General features: G+C 47.4%; 1 pseudogene across 1 annotated transcript in view; it reads left to right on the forward strand.

Moving 5' to 3' along the window:
• Positions 1-1252: 1252 nt before the first annotated feature.
• Positions 1253-14929, forward strand: part of LOC311107295 (doublecortin domain-containing protein 2-like) — a 19920-nt pseudogene continuing 6243 nt past the window's right edge. Inside the window, exons 1-2 of the transcript in view lie at positions 1253-1539; positions 2082-2136. The product of the transcript in view is annotated as a doublecortin domain-containing protein 2-like (transcript). The remainder of the gene's footprint in view (positions 1540-2081; positions 2137-14929) is intronic.

Genomic DNA, 14929 nt, shown 5'->3' on the forward strand with positions numbered 1-14929 from the left:
ATTATTCTGAATGTAACGGGCGCGACTTCATAAAAGGCATATGCAGGGTCAGGGCGCATGCTCCGTTATGCCCAGGTGACAATCTCTGTTGTCACGCAACACAATATATAGTCTACAAAACAAACATGTTTTTCTTCTTCTTTCAGGATCCAACACAGGATCTCCGATTGGTCCCTTGGTATCTCATTAAAACTAAATTACTGTTCAAACTTTTAAAGGTCCAGTGCAGTTTTGTATATATACTTTCACACTATGTGGTTGGAATAATTCTGTGAACTTTAGAAAATTATGATAATGCCCTTTTATTGTAAGAGCTGTTTGGAAATACGTTCCCTGATGACGTCACCGTGTGGTTAATTAGTTAAGAAAATTCCAAATCTCTCTGGCAATAACAGCTAGTTTTAGTTTTCCCATCACCACTCAGACCACTCCCAGACAGTCCTAGCAAAATTCTTGCTTGAGAAGTTCTTATTTGCAAAGAAGATATTTGTTTCTTTTTGACCATTTTTAATTGAAAACGTTCGCAGTAAGGTACTTAATTGTTAAGCAGAAATTATTTGATATTGAGATATAAACGGCTGCATTGGGCCTTTAAGGTTCCATAGATTTTGGTTGTAAATTGCTCCTCTTCACGTTTTTTTTTGTACAGAGTTATAGGTTGTGCTTATGGCATATTCCGAATTCATAACGTTTCTATTCCATGCACTTTTATTTTATTTTAGTTATTAACCCACCTGTTGCTTGTGGCGTTATAGTTAGTGACAAATTGTGTGACTGTGTGTGTGTGTGTGTGCGTGTGTGTGTTTCTATAGAAACGGCTCAACACCTGCCTTCCCATGATACGGTCGCTCTGAACACACCGTAGGAAAACGGTATGATACGCACGAGACTTCTATTGTCACCTGGGCATAACGGAGCACGCGCCCTGACCCTGCATGATGTCGCGCCCGTTACATTTAGAATAATGTTACCTGGAAGTATTTACCTGGATAACATGCACGCTTGAAGAACTTCAAAGTAGCCCAACTATCGTTCAGGTTGTGCAGTGGACTATTTTATGTGAAGTTGAAGATGCTCATTTGAAAATGTGGACTGAATTGCCCTAAAATATAATTTAATGGCGTATCGATCATGACGACCGTCCTATCCTGTAACATTGTGGTTTACTACGCTGAAATTGGATCTCAAATACATTTGTATATGCGTGGGGAAATTATCTAGCATAGCCTTGGATACTTTGACCACAATCGTCATGAACTCTGAAAAGCCCAATTTTCTATCCCAACCTGTCGTGAAGAACATTTTCGTGTATCGAAATGGAGATCCCTTTTACGAGGCTCGCCGGTTAGTGGTAACCCAAAAGAGAGTGTCCAATTTTGACACTTTTCTTCGAGATGTGACGGGGGGTGTGCAGGCTCCGTTCGGAGCGGTTCGGAACATCTACACCCCTAAAATGGGGCATCGGGTGGCCTGCCTGGACCACCTGCAGAGCGGGGAACAATATGTCGCTGCCGGGAGAGAGAAATTCAAGAAATTGGAGTGAGTAAGATAATTATGTGTGTGTAATAATTGTCTGTTGTATTAGTTAATGTAGATTATTGAATGATTCATTGATGTTCATTGATACTGAATGACAGACTCGCTGTCTGTGATGTTCACATTTCATAGTCAAGTTGAGCTCACGTTACTGATGTTGCGTAAAATAGTGATAACCCTAAGTTGAACTGTTACAATTGGACGGTGTTCCCTAAATATGTACTGTACCTACTATAATTATTTATCTGTAAAGCAGCCTTTTGTTAAAGGGTTTGTAGAGATGGCATTTCATCCACACTCCTTTTAGAATCTATTCTTAGTAATGTATCCTGGTATTTTATCACCTGAAAGGTTTTACATGATAACTGTCACTCCATTGTAATTGCAATTACTTAGATAGGAGCTTTGTAGAGATGGCATTGTGGCATTTGGACCACACTCCTCCTAGATACATATTCAGTTAAATTTCTGAACAATTAACCAATTATACCACAGATAATTGCAGTGTGTGTGTGTATAACTTTGCCACTCCATTGTAATTGCAGTTACTCACAGATAGGATCCAGAAAGAAAAAGATGCTTCAAACTATTTCAGGGCAGGTAAGATGACTTGTTACAATATCTTCCATTCACATCACTTTACCAGGATAAACTCACTAGATCATGTATTTTACTGGTCCTGGCTTGCTGGCCATGACATTTGGCCTTCAAAAGGAAACATGTTTTGCATGTCAACATTCACTCACAAGAAGCCCTGTTCTCTGGGTGCCTGTTTGAGAAGCCCTGTCCTATGGGTGCCTGTTTGAGAAGCTCTGGCCTTTGGGTGCCTGTTTGAGAAGCCCTGGCCTCTGGGTGCCTGTTTGAGAAGCCCTGTCCTCTGGGTGCCTGTTTGAGAAGCCCTGTCCTCTGGGTGCCTGTTTGAGAAGCCCTGTCCTCTGGGTGCCTGTTTGAGAAGCCCTGGCCTCTGGGTGCCTGTTTGAGAAGCCCTGTCCTCTGGGTGCCTGTTTGAGAAGCCCTGTCCTCTGGGTACCTGTTTGAGAAAAATCAGCTAAGAAAGGTGTAACGTCAGTGACCACGTTTACATGCGCACAGTATTCTGGGTAGTAGCTCATATCCCGTTTAAGGTCTTATTCGGGATAAGCTGTTTACATGCACCTTTGATATCGCGCTCACCAGTATCCCTGTACCCATGAATTATCCGAATATTCCTCATTTAGGTTTATATCTGTTCAATGGAATAGTAAGTAAAATATGGACACTGACTGTAGGACTATAACCTCCCACATGTAGCGTAATATAATATTAACTCCTGCAGAATTATGCATTTCTTGCAGTCAAATGTTAATTTAGTCTCGGGAACAGGAGTGGAGAAATATGATTTATTTCTTTCAGCATCTCTTTAGAAAATGTGAATGCACATTTAATGTGTTATCTTTTGACACAGTGATTCAAGCAGACACTATTTCAACCACATAAAATATGCACCCAAGACAAACTTGAAGTCTCATCGGAAACGTGTTTCATCATTTTCTCAGCTTTTTCATGTCCTTAAAACCTGTCAAACTGATGACATTTGGACATTTTGCTTGGGAACAAACCTTCCACTGTTTTGACGTTATTGCGTTTTTCTCCCCAGTCCCTAAACGAAACAGACAACTTTACCGGTGTTAACTAGATTACAAATGCGTTCATTCTGTCGATGTAAGACATTATTCTGGTGAGCAGTGTTCGTTTTTAATTTTCTAGTTCGGCAAGTTATGACAGAATAGAAGCTGCATGTATCTAACTATAGTTGACAAACAAATGGCCTACCAAATGTCCGACATTATAATATGGCCTGCCAAATGTCAGATATTATATAATATGGCCTGCCAAATGTCGGAAATAAGAAGCAGAAACTCGTCTAAATTAGGTGTGAAAGTAGCCAGTAGTCTAGGCTATACGGTCCAGTATGGAGTATCAGCAAAATAAATTATTATGGAATTATGGTGGATCGATCCACCAGGTAGCCTACTTTCTGAAGTGATTTGTTTGACAATCAGATGAAAACGTCATCACAGAACACCCACGATCTGTGAAACTGAGCCTGTGCAGACCACGAAAAACAACAGTAAACGAAACGGGATAAGATGTATCCCGTCTAAGATTAGCATATCCCAGGAATCTTATTCGGGTATCTCATAACCGGGATACAAGCTTTTTGGGGTTATTGTAAACGGGATATGATGTTTGTATGCGTCAACTCGAAAACAGAATACTTGAGTATCCCGAATAATAACAGGATATTGGTGTGCATGTAAACGTGGTCAGTGCTGTTTGAGAAAATTCAGCTTAGCGAGGTGAATGGCAGTGTTTAGTCACCTTCTTTGTGGTTTGTGAATAATCACTTTGTTGGCGGATCAGTGACTATGAATTATTAATGTATGATCATAATCAGCCTCCTTCAATACATCTTTAATCTGGAATACATCTTTAATCAACCATTGTTGGCCGCGAAGTGCCTTGTGGTCAGATATATATCTTACCACACACCGAGCGGTGGAAACACTGACGTCACTCGTCCGTGGCCACCTTGTCCAGCGCCAAGGGTTTTTATTTACAATCAGCACAGGCTCTGTCCCAAATGGCACCCTATTCCCTATATAGTGTACCACTTTTGACCAGGGTCCATAGGGCCTATTGTGCTCTGGCCAAAAGTAGAGGGCACTATATAGGGAATAGAATGCCATTTGGGGCAGAGCCACTGCATGGTTTCTGTTGTAATCATGACTAGTGAAGGTTTAATAGGCCAATCTATTTATGAGAGCCACGCTCACGACTGCCATGTTCCTCTGATTGGTTCAATTAAAGAGGCCCTCAAACAACACTCAGAACCCTGGCTATGGCCTGCTGTGGGTCTGTCTGCCACACTGAACAGGAAGTAGAGCTAGGATGGACTGTAAGACAGCCTGCTGTGGGTCTGTCTGCCACACTGAAGAGGAAGTAGAGCTAGGATGGACTGTAAGACAGCCTGCTGTGGGTCTGTCTGCCACACTGAAGAGGAAGTAGAGCTAGGATGGACTGTAAGCTAGGTTCAGGACGGTTGCTGCCATCATGGACTGTGAGCTAGGTTCAGGACTGTTGCTGCCATCATGGACTGTGAGCTAGGTTCAGGACTGTTGCTGCCATCATGGACTGTGAGCTAGGTTCAGGACTGTTGCTGCCATCATGGACTGTGAGCTAGGTTCAGGACTGTTGCTGCCATCATGGACTGTAAGCTAGGTTCAGGACTGTTGCTGCCATCATGGACTGTGAGCTAGGTTCAGGACTGTTGCTGCCATCATGGACTGTGAGCTAGGTTCAGGACTGTTGCTGCCATCATGGACTGTGAGCTAGGTTCAGGACTGTTGCTGCCATCATGGACTGTGAGCTAGGTTCAGGGCTGTTGCTGCCATCATGGACTGTGAGCTAGGTTCAGGACGGTTGCTGCCATCATGGACTGTGAGCTAGGTTCAGGACTGTTGCTGCCATCATGGACTGTGAGCTAGGTTCAGGACTGTTGCTGCCATCATGGACTGTAAGCTAGGTTCAGGACTGTTGCTGCCATCATGGACTTTAAGCTAGGTTCAGGACTGTTGCTTCCATCATGGACTGTAAGCTAGGTTCAGGACTGTTGCTGCCATCATGGACTGTAAGCTAGGTTCAGGACTGTTGCTGCCATCATGGACTGTAAGCTAGGTTCAGGACGGTTGCTGCCATCATGGACTGTGAGCTAGGTTCAGGACTGTTGCTGCCATCATGGACTAAGCTAGGTTCAGGACTGTTGCTGCCATCATGGACTGTAAGCTAGGTTCAGGACTGTTGCTGCCATCATGGACTTTAAGCTAGGTTCAGGACTGTTGCTTCCATCATGGACTGTAAGCTAGGTTCAGGACTGTTGCTGCCATCATGGACTGTAAGCTATGTTCAGGACTGTTGCTGCCATCATGGACTGTAAGCTAGGTTCAGGACTGTTGCTGCCATCATGGACTGTAAGCTAGGTTCAGGACTGTTGCTGCCATCATGGACTAAGCTAGGTTCAGGACTGTTGCTGCCATCATGACTGTAAACTAGGTTCAGGACTGTTGCTGCCTCCATGACTGTAAACTAGGTTCAGAACTGTTGCTGCCACCATGGACTGTAAGCTAGGTTCAGGTCTGTTGCTTCCACCGTGGACTGTAAGCTAGGTTCAGGACTGTTGCTGCCATCATGGACTGTAAGCTAGGTTCAGGACTGGTGCTGCCACCATGACTGTAAACTAGGTTCAGGACTGTTGCTGCCATCATGGACTGTAAGCTAGGTTCAGGACTGTTGCTGCCATCATGGACTGTAAGCTAGGTTCAGGACTGTTGCTGCCATCATGGACTAAGCTAGGTTCAGGACTGTTGCTGCCATCATGACTGTAAACTAGGTTCAGGACTGTTGCTGCCTCCATGACTGTAAACTAGGTTCAGAACTGTTGCTGCCACCATGGACTGTAAGCTAGGTTCAGGTCTGTTGCTTCCACCGTGGACTGTAATCTAGGTTCAGGACTGTTGCTGCCACCATGGAATGTAAGCTAGGTTCAGGACTGTTGCTGCCACCATGACTGTAAACTAGGTTCAGGACTGTTGCTGCCATCATGGACTGTAAGCTAGGTTCAGGACTGTTGCTGCCATCATGGACTGTTATCTAGGTTCAGGTCTGTTTCTGCCACCATGGACTGTAAGCTAGGTTCAGGTCTATTGCTGCCATCATGGACTGTAAGCTAGGTTCAGGACTGTTGCTGCCACCATGGAGTGTAAGCTAGGTTCAGGACTGTTGCTGCCACCATGACTGTAAACTAGGTTCAGGACTGTTGCTGCCATCATGGACTGTAAGCTATGTTCAGGACTGTTGCTGCCATCATGGACTGTAAGCTAGGTTCAGGACTGTTGCTGCCATCATGGACTGTAAGCTAGGTTCAGGACTGTTGCTGCCATCATGGACTAAGCTAGGTTCAGGACTGTTGCTGCCATCATGGACTGTAAGCTAGGTTCAGGACTGTTGCTTCCATCATGGACTGTAAGCTAGGTTCAGGACTGTTGCTGCCATCATGGACTGTAAGCTAGGTTCAGGACTGTTGCTGCCATCATGGACTGTAAGCTAGGTTCAGGACTGTTGCTGCCATCATGGACTGTAAGCTAGGTTCAGGACTGTTGCTGCCATCATGGACTAAGCTAGGTTCAGGACTGTTGCTGCCATCATGACTGTAAACTAGGTTCAGGACTGTTGCTGCCTCCATGACTGTAAACTAGGTTCAGAACTGTTGCTGCCACCATGGACTGTAAGCTAGGTTCAGGTCTGTTGCTTCCACCGTGGACTGTAAGCTAGGTTCAGGACTGTTGCTGCCATCATGGACTGTAAGCTAGGTTCAGGACTGTTGCTGCCACCATGACTGTAAACTAGGTTCAGGACTGTTGCTGCCATCATGGACTGTAAGCTAGGTTCAGGACTGTTGCTGCCATCATGGACTGTAAGCTAGGTTCAGGACTGTTGCTGCCATCATGGACTAAGCTAGGTTCAGGACTGTTGCTGCCATCATGACTGTAAACTAGGTTCAGGACTGTTGCTGCCTCCATGACTGTAAACTAGGTTCAGAACTGTTGCTGCCACCATGGACTGTAAGCTAGGTTCAGGTCTGTTGCTTCCACCGTGGACTGTAAGCTAGGTTCAGGACTGTTGCTGCCACCATGGAGTGTAAGCTAGGTTCAGGACTGTTGCTGCCACCATGACTGTAAACTAGTTTCAGGACTGTTGCTGTCATCATGGACTGTAAGCTAGGTTCAGGTCTGTTGCTGCCATCATGGACTGTTATCTAGGTTCAGGTCTGTTTCTGCCACCATGGACTGTAAGCTAGGTTCAGGTCTATTGCTGCCATCATGGACTGTAAGCTAGGTTCAGGACTGTTGCTGCCACCATGGAGTGTAAGCTAGGTTCAGGACTGTTGCTGCCACCATGACTGTAAACTAGGTTCAGGACTGTTGCTGCCATCATGGACTGTAAGCTATGTTCAGGACTGTTGCTGCCATCATGGACTGTAAGCTAGGTTCAGGACTGTTGCTGCCATCATGGACTGTAAGCTAGGTTCAGGACTGTTGCTGCCATCATGGACTAAGCTAGGTTCAGGACTGTTGCTGCCATCATGGACTGTAAGCTAGGTTCAGGACTGTTGCTGCCACCATGACTGTAAGCTAGGTTCAGGACTGTTGCTGCCACCAAGGACTGTAAGCTAGGTTCAGGACTGTTGCTGCCACCATGACTGTAAACTAGGTTCAGAACTGTTGGTGCCACCATGGACTGTAAGCTAGGTTCAGGTCTGTTGCTGCCACCGTGGACTGTAAGCTAGGTTCAGGACTGTTGCTGCCACCATGGACTGTAAGCTAGGTTCAGGTCTGTTGCTGCCATCATGGACTGTAAGCTAGGTTCAGGACTGTTGCTGCCACCATGGACTGTAAACTAGGTTCAGGACTGTTGCTGCCATCATGGACTGTAAGCTAGGTTCAGGACTGTTGCTGCCAGTATGACTGTAAGCTAGGTTCAGGACTGTTGCTGCCATCATGGACTGTAAGCTAGGTTCAGGACTGTTGCTGCCATCATGGACTGTAAGCTAGGTTCAGGACTGTTGCTGCCATCATGGACTGTAAGCTAGGTTCAGGACTGTTGCTGCCATCATGGACTGTAAGCTAGGTTCAGGACTGTTGCTGCCATCATGGACTGTAAGCTAGGTTCAGGGCTGTTGCTGCCATCATGGAGTGTAAGCTAGGTTCAGGACTGTTGCTGCCATCATGGACTGTAAGCTAGGTTCAGGACTGTTGCTGCCATCATGGACTGTAAGCTAGGTTCAGGACTGTTGCTGCCACCATGACTGTAAACTAGGTTCAGGACTGTTGCTGCCACCATGGAGTGTAAGCTAGGTTCAGGACTGTTGCTGCCACCATGGACTGTAAACTAGGTTCAGGACTGTTGCTGCCATCATGGTCTGTAAGCTAGGTTCAAGACTGTTGCTGCCACCATGACTGTAAACTAGGTTCAGGACTGTTGCTGCCATCATGGAATGTAACCTAGGTTCAGGACTGTTGCTGCCACCATGGACTGTAAGCTAGGTTCAGGACTGTTGCTGCCATCATGGCGCATTGGTCAGAATGCAATGAACAAGGACGTGGAGAACAAGGATGTTGAGATGTAGAGAACAAGGATGTGGAGAACCAGGATGTGGAGAACCAGGATGTGGAGAACCAGGATGTGGAGGACAAGGATGTGGAGAACCAGGATGTAGAGAACCAGGATGTGGAGGACAAGGATGTGGAGAACAAGGATGTGGAGAACAAGGATGTGGAGAACAAGGATGTGGAGAACCAGGACGTGGAGATCCAGGATGTGGAGAACAAGGATGGTCTGAAAGGGAGATACAGAATGGAAACATTAGGAACACATAACAGAGGAGCAGACAAAGTAGTCCCAGAGGGTTATCCTACCAGGCAGGTTGAGGAGTTAGAGAGGTAACGTTGATCCCAGAGGGTTATCCTACCAGGCAGGTTGAGGAGTTAGAGAGGTAACGTTGATCCCAGAGGGTTATCCTACCAGGCAGGTTGAGGAGTTAGAGAGGTAACGTTGATCTCAGAGGGTTATCCTACCAGGCAGGTTGAGGAGTTAGAGAGGTAACGTTGATCCCAGAGGGTTATCCTACCAGGCAGGTTGAGGAGTTAGAGAGGTAACGTTGATCCCAGAGGGTTATCCTACCAGGCAGGTTGAGGAGTTAGAGAGGTAACGTTGATCCCAGAGGGTTATCCTACCAGGCAGGTTGAGGAGTTAGAGAGGTAACGTTGATCCCAGAGGGTTATCCTACCAGGCAGGTTGAGGAGTTAGAGAGGTAACGTTGATCCCAGAGGGTTATCCTACCAGGCAGGTTGAGGAGTTAGAGAGGTAACGTTGATCCCAGAGGGTTATCCTACCAGGCAGGTTGAGGAGTTAGAGAGGTAACGTTGATCCCAGAGGGTTATCCTACCAGGCAGGTTGAGGAGTTAGAGAGGTAACGTTGATCCCAGAGGGTTATCCTACCAGGCAGGTTGAGGAGTTAGAGAGGTAACGTTGATCCCAGAGGGTTATCCTACCAGGCAGGTTGAGGAGTTAGAGAGGTAACGTTGATCCCAGAGGGTTATCCTACCAGGCAGGTTGAGGAGTTAGAGAGGTAACGTTGATCCCAGAGGGTTATCCTACCAGGCAGGTTGAGGAGTTAGAGAGGTAACGTTGATCCCACAGGGTTATCCTACCATGCAGGTTGAGGAGTTAGAGAGGTAACGTTGATCCCAGAGGGTTATCCTACCAGGCAGGTTGAGGAGTTAGAGAGGTAACGTTGATCCCAGAGGGTTATCCTACCAGGCAGGTTGAGGAGTTAGAGAGGTAATGTTGATCAACTCTTGAGTTCAACTCGGGATAACCGGTCATACTGTGATGCGTGATTTGAAGGAGTCAGGCGCAGGAGGGTAAATCACAGCATACAGAGTTTATTTCGTAATACAGTGTAAACCAGTCCAGTGAGCAAAACAGACGCAATGGAACAAACAGGCACACATGGAAAATACCCCGGTAATACAAAATACACTGAGCTCAACCGAGCTACTATCTCCTCACAATAAACAATCACCCACAAGGACAAGGGGGGCAGAGGGAACACTTATACAGGTACTGATGAGGGGATATGAACCAGGTGTGTGTAATAGACAAGACAAAACAAATGGAATGATGAGATGAGGAGCGGCAGTGGCTAGAAGGCTGGTGACGACGAACGCCGAAGCCCGCTCGAACAAGGAGAGGAGGCAGCTTCGGTGGAAGTCGTGACACATACGAAAGTGGCTCACCTTTTAGCCAGGTAATTTTTATGGCCACGAATCCTCCAGAACTAATCTGCTAATTCCACATAACCTGAATAAAATGACTGAGCAATGAGTTGAGGACCAATGAAAGCAGATTCCCTCCCGCTTGCAAAGATTGCATCATCCCCCTCATTTGAGGAAGATGGTTAATTAAATATTGTATTCATCAAATGTTTTGTGTTTTAAAATAGTAATGTTAAAATATGTATTACACGTTTAGTAATGAAAGAACCACAAAACCAAAGGCGGTATTAATGATAAGTAACAAATTAAAGACTTCTAAAAGCCCTTTCATTTAGATTTCAGCACAAATGAAAATGTGTCACTGACTCGCCCATGGATTGATGTTTCAGCATCGTCTCAATGAAGAGTTGGCCGTTCGACTAGCCATGAGCGACAATGCACGCGCAGTTACAAGCCTGCTAGAGTTGGGGGCAGGCGGACGAGCAATATCCACCGTCGTAGTACAGATGAAGCCTGAGCTGGAATGTGAAGCTAACTGAAGCTGGCTAGCTTTAGAAAACCAAAGATCTAGCTTGCTCCATAGGATACCCTCTGGTGACTCCGGGGAATAGGCTTAACATCCAACATCCAGCTGAGGAGACTGCCAGGATAGACATAAAGGAGAAATGAGCATGAGCAAACATCACATGGATATCAAAGGGATATAACGTAGGCCACCGCATATACTGTATACATAAACATTTAGGATTTCTATTTCTCCATACAGTATATAATAACAAAGAGCAATTACTTCATCGTATCACACCCAATGGAAGGATAGGGCATCACCACCATCAACTGAACTGCTAGAAAGGAAGGAGCGTGCAGCTTGTACGGGGAAACAGAGGAGTCAGAAAGGAAGGAAGGAGCGTGCAGCTTGTACGGGGAAACAGAGGAGTCAGAAAGGAAGGAAGGAGCGTGCAGCTTGTACGGGGAAACAGAGGAGTCAGAAAGGAAGGAAGGAGCGTGCAGCTTGTACGGGGAAACAGAAGTCAGAAAGGTAGAGGAGAGGTGATTAAGGGAGAGTGCACACACTCTCACACACACACACACACACACACACACACACATACACACACACACACACACACATACACACACACACACACACACACACACACACACACACACACACACACACACACACACACACACACACACACACACACACACACACACACACACACACATCCACACACACATCCACACACACACACATACATTTTACATTTACGTCATTTAGCAGACGCTCTTATCCAGAGCGACTTACAAATTGGTGCATTCACCCTATAGCCAGTGGGATTTTTTTGGGGGGGTAGAAGGATTACTTTATCCTATCCCAGGTATTCCTTAAAGAGGTGGGGTTTCAAATGTCTCCGGAAGGTGGTGAGTGACTCCGCTGTCCTGGCGTCGTGAGGGAGCTTGTTCCACCATTGGGGTGCCAGAGCAGCGAACAGTTTTGACTGGGCTGAGCGGGAACTATGCTTCCGCAGAGGAAGGGGAGCCAGCAGGCCAGAGGTGGATGAACGCAATGCCCTCGTTTGGGTGTAGGGACTGATCAGAGCCTGAAGGTACGGAGGTGCCGTTCCCCTCACTGCTCCATAGGCAAGCACCATGGTCTTGTAACGGATGTGAGCTTCAACTGGAAGCCAGTGGAGTGTGCGGAGGAGGGGGGTGACGTGAGAGAACTTGGGAAGGTTGAACACCAGACGGGCTGCGGCATTCTGGATGAGTTGTAGGGGTTTAATGGCACAGGCAGGGAGCCCAGCCAACAGCGAGTTGCAGTAATCCAGACGGGAGATGACAAGTGCCTGGATTAGGACCTGTGCCGCTTCCTGTGTAAGGCAGGGTCGTACTCTCCGAATGTTGTAGAGCATGAACCTGCAGGATCGGGTCACCGCCTTGATGTTAGCGGAGAACGACAGGGTGTTGTCCAGGGTCACGCCAAGGCTCTTCGCACTCTGGGAGGAGGACACAACGGAGTTGTCAACCGTGATGGCGAGATCATGGAACGGGCAGTCCTTCCCCGGGAGGAAGAGCAGCTCCGTCTTGCCAGGGTTCAGCTTGAGGTGGTGATCCGTCATCCATACTGATATGTCTGCCAGACATGCAGAGATGCGATTCGCCACCTGGTTATCAGAAGGGGGAAAGGAGAAGATTAGTTTTGTATCGTCAGCGTAGCAATGATAGGAGAGGCCATGTGAGGATATGACAGAGCCAAGTGACTTGGTGTATAGGGAGAAAAGGAGAGGGCCTAGAACTGAGCCCTGGGGGACACCAGTGGTGAGAGCACGTGGTGCGGAGACAGCTTCTCGCCACGCCACTTGGTAGGAGCGACCGGTCAGGTAGGACGCAATCCAGGAGTGAGCCGCGCCGGAGATGCCCAGCTCGGAGAGGGTGGAGAGGAGGATCTGATGGTTCACAGTATCAAAGGCAGCAGACAGGTCTAGAAGGACAAGAGCAGAGGAGAGAGAGTTAGCTTTAGCAGTGCGGAGAGCCTCCGTGACACAGAGAAGAGCAGTCTCAGTTGAATGACCAGTCCTGAAACCTGACTGGTTTGGATCAAGAAGGTCATTCTGAGAGAGATAGCAAGAGAGTTGGCTAAAGACGGCACGCTCAATAGTTTTGGAAAGAAAAGAAAGAAGGGATACTGGTCTGTAGTTGTTGACATCAGTGGGATCGAGTGTTGGTTTTTTGAGAAGGGGAGCAACTCTCGCTCTCTTGAAGACGGAAGGGACATAGCCAGCGGTCAAGGATGAGTTGATCAGCGAGGTGAGGTAGGGGAGAAGGTCACCGGAGATGGTCTGGAGAAGAGAGGAGGGGATGGGGTCAAGCGGGCAGGTTGTTGGGCGGCCTGCAGTCACTAGTCGCAAGATTTTATCTGGAGAGAGAGGGGAGAAAGAAGTCAAAGCATAGGGTAGGGCAGTGTGAGCAGGACCAGCAGTGTCATTAGACATAACAAACGAGGATCGGATGTCGTCAACCTTCTTTTCAAAGTGGTTGACGAAGTCATCCACAGAGAGGGAGGAGGGGGGGGGGTGGGGGGGAGGATTCAGCAGTGAGGAGAATGTGGCAAAGAGCTTCCTAGGGTTAGAGGCAGATGCTTGGAATTTAGAGTGGTAGAAAGTGGCCTTAGCAGCAGAAACAGATGAAGAAAATGTAGAGAGGAGGGAGTGAAAATATGCCAGGTCGGCAGGGAGTTTAGTTTTCTTCCATTTCCGCTCAGCTGCCCGGAGCTCTGTTCTGTGAGCTCGCAATGAGTCATCAAGCCACGGAGCTGGAGGGGAGGACCGAGCCGGCCGGGAGGATAGGGGACACAGGGAGTCAAAGGATGCAGAAAGGGAGGAGAGGAGGGTTGAGGAGGCAGAATCAGGAGATTGGAGGGAGAAGGATTGAGCAGAGGGAAGAGATGATAGGATGGAAGAGGAGAGAGTAGTGGGAGAGAGAGAGCGAAGGTTGCGGCGGCGCGTTACCATCTGTGTAGGGGCAGAGTGAGTAGTGTTGGAGGAGAGCGAGAGAGAAAAGGATACAAAGTAGTGGTCGGAGACATGGAGGGGAGTTGCAGTGAGATTAGTAGAAGAGCAACATCTAGTAAAGATGAAGTCAAGCGTATTGCCTGCCTTGTGAGTAGGGGGGGATGGTGAGAGGGTGAGGTCAAAAGAGGAGAGGAGTGGAAAGAAGGAGGCAGAGAGAAATGAGTCAAATGTAGACGTAGGGAGGTTGAAATCCCCCAAAACTGTGAAGGGTGAGCCATCCTCAGGAAAGGAACTTATCAAGGCGTCAAGCTCATTGATGAACTCTCCAAGGGAACCTGGAGGGCGATAGATGACAAGGATATTAAGCTTAAATGGGCTAGTGACTGTGACAGCGTGGAATTCAAATGAGGAGATAGACAGATGGGTTAGGGGAAAAATTGAGAATGACCACTTGGGAGAGATGAGGATTCCTGTGCCACCACCCCTCTGACCAGATGCTCTCGGGGTATGCGAGAACACATGGTCAGACGAGGAGAGAGCAGTAGGAGTAGCAGTGTTTTCAGTGGTAATCCATGTTTCCGTCAGCGCCAGGAAGTCGAGGGACTGGAGGGTAGCATAGGCTGGGATGAAGTCAGCCTTGTTGGCAGCAGAACGGCAGTTCCAGAGGCTGCCTGAGACCTGGAACTCCAGGTGTGTGGTGCGTGCAGGGACCACCAGGTTAGAGAGGCAGCAGCCACGCGGTGTGAGGCGTTTGTGTAGCCTGTGCGGAGAGGAGAGAACAGGGATAGGCAGAGGCATAGTTGACAGGCTGTAGCAGATGGCTACAATAATGCAGAGGAGATCGGAATGAAATGAACTAAACATCTGGGAAAGGAGAGAGCAGGGCCTCCCTCACCAAAAAAATATAACTCTCCCAACTTCCACCTCAGAAACTATAATTGTTTCACTGAACGACCTGAATAAAACTCTCCCAACTTCCACTTTAGAAATTAGAATTGTTGT

The sequence above is a fragment of the Coregonus lavaretus genome (genome assembly GCF_964263955.1).
Source record: "Coregonus lavaretus genome assembly, chromosome: 3".
In the NCBI taxonomy this organism is placed as follows: domain Eukaryota; kingdom Metazoa; phylum Chordata; class Actinopteri; order Salmoniformes; family Salmonidae; genus Coregonus; species Coregonus lavaretus.